We start from the raw sequence: 8235 nt of genomic DNA on the forward strand, positions 1-8235 counted from the left end.
ATTGTTTATACATAGAGTCATAAAAGCCCTTAGCCACAAGTTGGCTAACCGGGCACCTACTCTTTCACTCTCCATCGACAACGGCGCACATGCGGCGCAGCCACTAGCATTGTCCTCGACGGCGTCTCCAAAATCCATCGATCAAATCCTCGGCAATGCCTTCTGCTGGAATCCCAAAGAGTACTACAGAATCCAGGTACTTGATGAATTGTAACTAAACATACATTATGTCTCAATTCGATCGATTGGTAAGATAACGACGCCATGGCTACTGCTTCAAGTAATTTATTTCCCTCGAATCCACTCGATTTGATAGTATCCTAGATTTCGAGTGAAAAATATATGTATGTCGGATGGATGAGTTCTCATGTAATTTTTTTATCCAATTTCGAATTGCAGCCTCGCTTAAGTCGAAAGAGGATCACAGAAAACAGCTTGAGTTAGAAGAGGCGCGTAAAGCAAGGCTTGCACCTGCCGAGGTGGATGAAGATGGGAAGGAAATCAACCCCCATATTCCACAGTATAGGCCTTCAGCACCTTGGTATTTGAATGCGGAAAGACTGGTACGTTTCGGGTTTTATTTCCTTGCTCGAGTTTTGTTCTTTGCATCTATTAGCCTGGAACCGTGATATTATTAATGTTCTTCTTCTATTTGTTGTCTTTTTAGAGTTTGAAACATCAACGGAAGTGGAAATCGGATCTCAATTATACCAAAGCTTGGTTTGATATAGGTGCTAAGACTTTTCAAGCTAACAAGTTCAGGAAGGGTAGCTTCCAATCCTTTCTTGATATTGTGGTGCATCCGTCCTTTCAAATTTGTTCATTTTTTGTTAAGGCGAACGCAAATGGCTATGTTATGCTAATGCAAATGGCTATGTTCAAATTTGTTCCTTTCAAGGTTTTCCTTTCAACTTTAAGTTTCAGAAATTGTAGTTTTTGTAGTTATTAATTTTCAAAATGGAATATGTCGAGTCTTCTTGTGCTATGATGACTATAGATTTTTTTATGAGTTTTTTTATGGGTGAGGTTGGAGGGGTTTCTTCCAGAAAACATAACCGATAGTTTTCTCTGATAAGTAGGAGCTTTAATTTATAGTTATAATATATTCGTAATTCGATTGTTCATGATTCTTAAAGATGTGTTCTTATGTAAATTTTTCTCATTCTCCTAGGTGGCAAAAATAGTGCTGATAGGTATCTTCTTATGGATCTTATATGTACTGGGTTTCACAGAATCCTCCACCAACACACCTTTTTCTAATATCTGGTGACACATATTTTGCTGGAATCTTACATCGACTGAGAATGAGCAATTAAAATACCTTATTAGCAAGTTCAGATAGTGCCCAGCGTTCTGTGTGGGGCAGAAACTATCCTCTGGAAATGGGGTGATTTGTTGAGGGGAGAGAATCTTATAGGAAAGCACTTTAACCAGCCTCCAGATGGCCCTTATGGTTCTTGGTATGGACATTACAAGGTTTCTCTTGAGGATCCATTTGCGTGCTTCATTGCATTAGCCATCTTTTTTTGGAGGGTTTGTGTGAAATACGCCAGATATAATATCGAGGAAGAGCAGCAAAATGTTGAGCAAAGTGAACCTTCATGTTTGGTAGGCGTGCCTTACAAGCCTCTAGCTTCAGAGATTTGATGGGTTTTGTTGATAAGAAAGAGACTGAAATTAAGGAAATGTTATGGAAAAAGAATGAAAATTCAAAGAGGCGTGCCAATGATCAGTTTTGAGGAGCAGTGTAGTTGATGTGGTTTTGTTTGTAGACATCTCTATGCTCTTCTTATAATGTACATTTTGAATACATATTGTAATTCTAGTTGATGTAATTGTTTTGTCCCTGCCGTGGAAAGATGAAAAGGAGGGAAGAACGGATTTCATTACACTGAATATAGCAATTTATACTTCAAGAGAAATTTTTTAAAATATTTGGAGTTTGATACTACACTTATCTGCTTGTTAAGATTTAAGTTTCTCTGCTATTCATGTTTCATCTCAAGAACTTTCAATTGTTAGCTCATTATGCTTATTCTTTGCATCTGAACGTGGGTTCCATTGTCTCAAATAAATTAGGCTCCCTACCCTTGTGTACATGCTACTTGAATATCGTCATTCAATTCTCAGCTGATGGGGCAAGTTGAAAAGAACAAACTCAAAAATATTAGTTTTACGTGAAAGTAAGACTTTCTGACGAGTGCTAATTTGAAATATATACTATTATTTTTTTTGTGAAATATATTAGTTTTTATGATAAAAGTATTAGTTTTTATGTGAAAAATATTAGATCAAACGCATGTAAGTTCGACAAAATATTAGTTTTTCTGTTAAAAGTATTAATTTTTGGATCAACATTATTATGTTTTATATTAAAAGTATTGCTTCTAACCTGTGTAATTTGAAATAAAAAGTATTATTTTTTCGTGAAAAGTATTACTTTTTATATTAAAAGTATTAGTGTTTATGATAAAACTATTAGTTTTTATGAAAAAAATTTACTTTTGATAATCATATATTACAAAACAAAATTTTCATGTGAAATAACAATTAATTTTCAAGTAATACTTTTGACTAAAAAAAGTAGTATTTTTGGCCAAAAAAATAATACATTTTATAATCATATATTAAAAAGTAATATATATTTATATTTATGCCCAAGTAATATTTTTGGCAAAACATAATAATACTTTTAGCATAAAAACAAATACTTTTTTCCAAAAAAATAATATTATTAATGTGAAATAACCATACATATAACATAATACTTTTAGCACAAAAACAAATACTATTTATGTCTAACAAACATAAGTTAGAAGTAATATTTTTGACATAAAAAACTAATAATTTTTATGTCAAATAAACATACGTTAGAAGTAATACTTTTTATATCAAATAAAATTACGTTAGAAGCAATACGTTTCACGTAAAATTCAATATTTTTAGCATAAAAACTAATACTTTTTATAAAAATAATAATATTTTTAAAATAAACATACACTTTTGACAAACAAACTAATATTTTAAGCACAAAAACTAATATTTTTTTATGTCAAATAAGCATGCATCAGAAGTAACACTTTTGACATGAAACTAATAATTTTATCATAAAAACTAATACACGTGACAAAAAAGTAATATTATTTATGTCAACTAAACATACGATAAAAATAATATTTTTTTGACATAAAAATTTATATTTTTAGCATAAATACTAATTTTTTTATGTTGAATAAGAATAAGTTAGAAATAAAACTTTTTACCTCAAATAATCATAAAAACATAAGAACCAAAGAGTTTATTAGCATTTTTCTGTTGCATATTGATAAATTGTTTTCATATAGAAATGAACAGGTGAATATGAAAAAACCAGCAAAGTTTGCTCCACCTGAACAAAAAATTCTTAGGCAACTTACAAGAAGAAAAAGGAAAAGTAACCCCCGCATCTCTTCCTAGGCCTAAGTAACTCAATTTTCAGTAGACTTCAAGATGCCATTGTTTTTTCTTGTTCAACTTTGATAGCTTCTCATCCCATCTTTCACCTCTCTTTTCCGTGACCTTTTTCAGCATGTCTTGAATCTCAAGCATCATTCCTTAAGTCCATAGAAGTAAATGTGTGCCTCATTATCCAATAGTTGAAAATTTTATCAATGTACTCTTCAATTTTTTCCTTGACGTACATCTAACCAAAAAAATAAAAAAATTGTAAGGTTCGTAAGAAATAAGTAGAGGCATACTCAACTTGCACCCAACTTACTAATTTTCTCTGTGTGGATTTTTCTATGCTTGCAAAAACTCGGCACTCTCACACACTAAACTCCCAACTATGAGTGAAACAGAGAAGGATGCTTGCAGAGCACGATGACACGTTCATCGATAGATTAGATCTCATCAACACAGTCCAACGCATCGGAGTAGGGTATCATTTCGAAAGAGAAATCGATGAGTCCTTGCTCCAAGTTTATAAGGATTCTCGCATCATGGAATAACCACGATCTTAGAACTGTTGATCTTCGTAATCTGCTACTCAGACAACATGGATATCTTGTCAGGTGTGGTTCATTTTCTGCTTTATGTAACATAAACTGATCACCGAAACATGCCTGCAGATGTGTTCGAGAAATTCAAGGGTGTTAGAGGATCACAGATGCGCAAGGATTGTTAAGCTTGTATAAGACAGCACATCTTAGGACACACAAGGAGGATATTCTAGAGAAAGCACTTGAGTTTTGCTGCAAGAACCTCGAATCCAAATTTATCCACACAAACGATTCGCTGCTCGCGAGACAAATTAAAAAACCATCATTACATCCAATCCAATAATTTTCCGAGTTACAAATTCATAAAAGCAACACAGAAATCCTTCGAAGATAATGATGATGCGGCTGAACTGATAGCATACCAATCAATTTATGTAAACAAACACCAAATGAAAAACGGCATCCACAAAAAAAGCCTATAATTGTCATGCTTAATCCCATAAAACATTCCAAAAAATAATTAGAAAATGTTCTCTTCATCTACCTTTGCACCGGGGCCACAAAAAAAGCCAATCATTGTAATGCTCAATCCCATAAAACATTCCAATTTCATCTAGGAAAAGTTATCAACATATAAGAATTTTTTTTAATCATTATATAATATATAATACACATGGTATGTAGGTATTTAACAAAATTCCATTATAACTGTTTGATTGGACATAATTTAAAACTAAATTCAATTTTTTGTGCAACACTAGAAGCATTCTCAGATTCAGATCCTCCATAGGCAGTACCCTCAAGACTTAAGTTGGAAAAATAGCAAAAACTCTCAAGATTATCTAAGACAAAGGGACAGAGGAGAAATTGTTGACAATGGAGTGGTGACATCACAGGTTATATAGTGTGTGTTTTTTAGGTGAACCATGCTTATTCACATGCAACAAAAGAAAATCTCCTCATCCCTCATTTGTACACAACTTGTAGAGATGGAAATGGACCTGTCAGCATACAGGTATTCCATTAATTATTATTTACAACATTGATACATGTTGATCAATAATTAACATTTAATAGCTAGAAAATCTATGGTTGGCTGGCTTTGCAAATCAAATTATCATGAATTTTTTATACATGTTACTGCATAGCACAGAAACAGGCACAAATCAACCATTTCTCGTCACCATTAACAAATTCAGCAAAATTCCTATAAAAAAAAACTTGCACACGATGCACCAACACAGCACGAACAACAATCACATAAAAAAATTAAAAAGAACGAATAAAAGGAATGAAGATGCAAAGATGAAATCAACTCACTTTCCGGTTGTTCATCTCGAAGGACATCACATCATCTTCGCTGATTCAGATTCGAGCATAGCGCGCTACGATTCCCCCTCTAATCAATGAAAAATAAAGGAAATCACATTTACTGTTGCGACAAATCTGAAGCTCCATTGTTCTACAGAGAAGGGTGAGAAAAAAATCAAAGATTTGGAACCGTTCTTTACAGGGCTTTGAGAGAGTTTCTACATAAGCTAAATAATGATTTGTACGAAAGGGTTTCTCAAAAGTGAAAATGAGATTTGGGATTTGGCAAGAACCATCGATTCGAGATGGACCAAGAATCTGCCATGGTTTCTGTTGAATTTCATTTGCGATGGATTTAGGGCACCATTTAGGGGACAAATGGGGTAAGAAAGGAGGATTAGAATATGGGTACGTGATAATTCATTAAAATGTCCCTAATGTTTTGGTCGTATCCCAAATATATCTCTAAAGAATTTAGTGGGCTGAATACATCTCTTATCATTGTACATGTGTCTCAAATATATCATTCTGTTAACTCTCTCGGTTTGAATAACGGAATGAACATGCGTTGCTCACGTGATCTTTCACCCCCAATTAAAAGTCACTCATCCACACGTCACTTATCTAGTGAACCCTAATTTAAGGCAGAAAACAAAAAAAGAAGATCAATCCTTTAACCATTTTCACGATCCTCTGCCTTCTATTTCTCTTCACAAAACCATCCCAGCAAGCATCAAACTATTCCACACCACTTCCAAACCCTTGACTTTTCAATGCATTCTTAGCTCTCCAATCTTGGAAACATGCCATCACAGATGACCCCAACAACTTTACTTCAAACTGGTAAGGCCATGATGTTTGAAAATACAACGGAATTTTATGCGCCCCGACACCCGATGATCCCCACATAATCATAGTAGTTGTGGTTGATTTGAATCATGCGGGGATTTTAGGTTCATTGCCCCAAGAACTCGACATGTTAACTTATCTAGCCTTGTTCCATCTAAACTCGAACCGATTCAAAGGCATGATCCCGGATACTTATCATAATCTCCATCTCTTATATGAACTTGATGTTAGTAACAATCTTCTGTCTGGGAACCGGCCTTTTGTCGTTCTCTGTCTTCCTTCGCTCAAATTCATGGATATTCGATGTCTTTTTCATAAACAACAATGATTTCCAGTTCATTCCTCCTTGAAACCTCGGGAACTTGACAGTTTCTGTTTTAGTTCTTGACAACAACAATCTCCAGGGATGTTTGCCTTCGAGTATAGGAAAACGACAAAAATCCTGAACGAGATTATCATCAGTAGCGCTGGACTGGGAGGGTGTTTGCCTCAGGTAATCGGGTTATTGACTAAATTGACAGTGTTTGATGTGAGTTCCAATAGGCTTGTGGGGGAGTTTGCCTAAAGATATTGGCAACATGAAGTCCCTGGAACAGTTGCATGTTGCACATAACAAGCTCTCCGGGGAAATTCCAGAGAGAATCTGTTCGTTGCCGAGGATGGAGAATTTCACTTTTGCTAATAATTACTTCTATACAGAGCCAAGTTCGTGTCGCAAGATTAAAGCTAAGGATGATTCCATGATTTATATTCCTTACAAGCCTAAACAACGTTCTGATAAAGAATGCCATGCTCTTTAATCGCATCAAAGTTGCAACTCCAGGCGACGTCTTGCAGCCCACCACCGGAGCATTACGTCTTGCAGAGAAATCGAGAGCCAAAGATTTGGGAAATAGGGTTCACGTAGATAAATGACGTATGGATGGAGGGCTTTTTATTGGGGGTGAAAGATCACGTGAGCAACACATGTTCATTCCGTTAATTCAAACCGACAGAGTTAACGGAAGGATATATAAGAGACATATGTGCAATGATAAGGGATGTATTCAGCCCACGGAATTCTTTAGGTATATATTTGGGACACGACCCAAACATTAGGGACATTATGAGGCATACTGTTTTTGTTTTGGGTTGACCCGTCTCACGGACTTGACCCATGAGACAGTCTCACATGATTGTTACTCAAATAAAATCATGCTTTTAAAATTTTGATTGATAGTTTTTAATTATGAGTTTTAATTTAGTCCTCATTATTTTTGTAATAACCTTGTTTCTGTTTTAAACCGTTAATAATTGCCTAATCATGTTTAAATAGGTAAAATAAACCTTGTTTGGATTGAATAAGTAGAAAATCAGCTTCAGAACATCCGAAAATAGTCCAAAGGACTCTAAGGACCCGAGTGGTTCGGAAGCATCGAACTATAAGCCAGGAGATCCGGATGGTCCGAAGTTTAATTAGGAAGCAACAAACTAGCTAGTTTTCGTTCGGAAGCTGTCACGCCCCGAAACTGGGCCTAGTTGACATCGGAGTTATTTAACGTTTTCACATTAAATAACGAGTCTCGGAGTTCTGAAATACCAATCTTTTCATTCATAAATTAAAATTATATCTCTTTATTACAAATGAATCTTTAAATACGCGGCAGACAGAAATGCATAATATAATCGATTTTAATACAACTAATAATGACATGAATTAAAACTATGACTAGCAGCAGCTTCTAACACTTCTTCACCAGCCCCAAAGTTGCTGTTGTACGTTCGTCTTCTTCGAGTTCATCTTCAGTTCTATCTGAGAGGGGTGTATTACAATGGGTGAGCGATTAAGGGGATCCCTGTAGTAGCCCGGCTCCATTTTACAAGATTAATTGAGTAAAAATGATTAAGAATGGATTAGAGGCTTAATTTGGAATTAATTGGACAATATTTGGAATTTTGGCCAAGGAAAGTTCGGAGCGTCCGAACTCAGGATCGGAGGGTCCGAACCCTTCGGAGGCATTGATAAGAGGATAAGAGGCTACGGACAGATCGGACCGTCCAAACCAAGATCGGAGCATCCGATCTCAGTTAGGCCATGCAAGTGTTGAGGTGTCAA

General features: G+C 35.2%; 1 pseudogene; it reads left to right on the forward strand.

The window, feature by feature from the left end:
• The first annotated feature begins 264 nt into the window (after window positions 1–264).
• On the forward strand, window positions 265–6940 carry LOC140862712 (leucine-rich repeat extensin-like protein 6; annotated as a pseudogene).
• The last annotated feature ends 1295 nt before the right edge of the window (window positions 6941–8235 follow it).

The sequence above is a fragment of the Henckelia pumila genome, chromosome 4, assembly GCF_033568475.1.
Source record: "Henckelia pumila isolate YLH828 chromosome 4, ASM3356847v2, whole genome shotgun sequence".
Lineage (NCBI taxonomy): Eukaryota > Viridiplantae > Streptophyta > Magnoliopsida > Lamiales > Gesneriaceae > Henckelia > Henckelia pumila.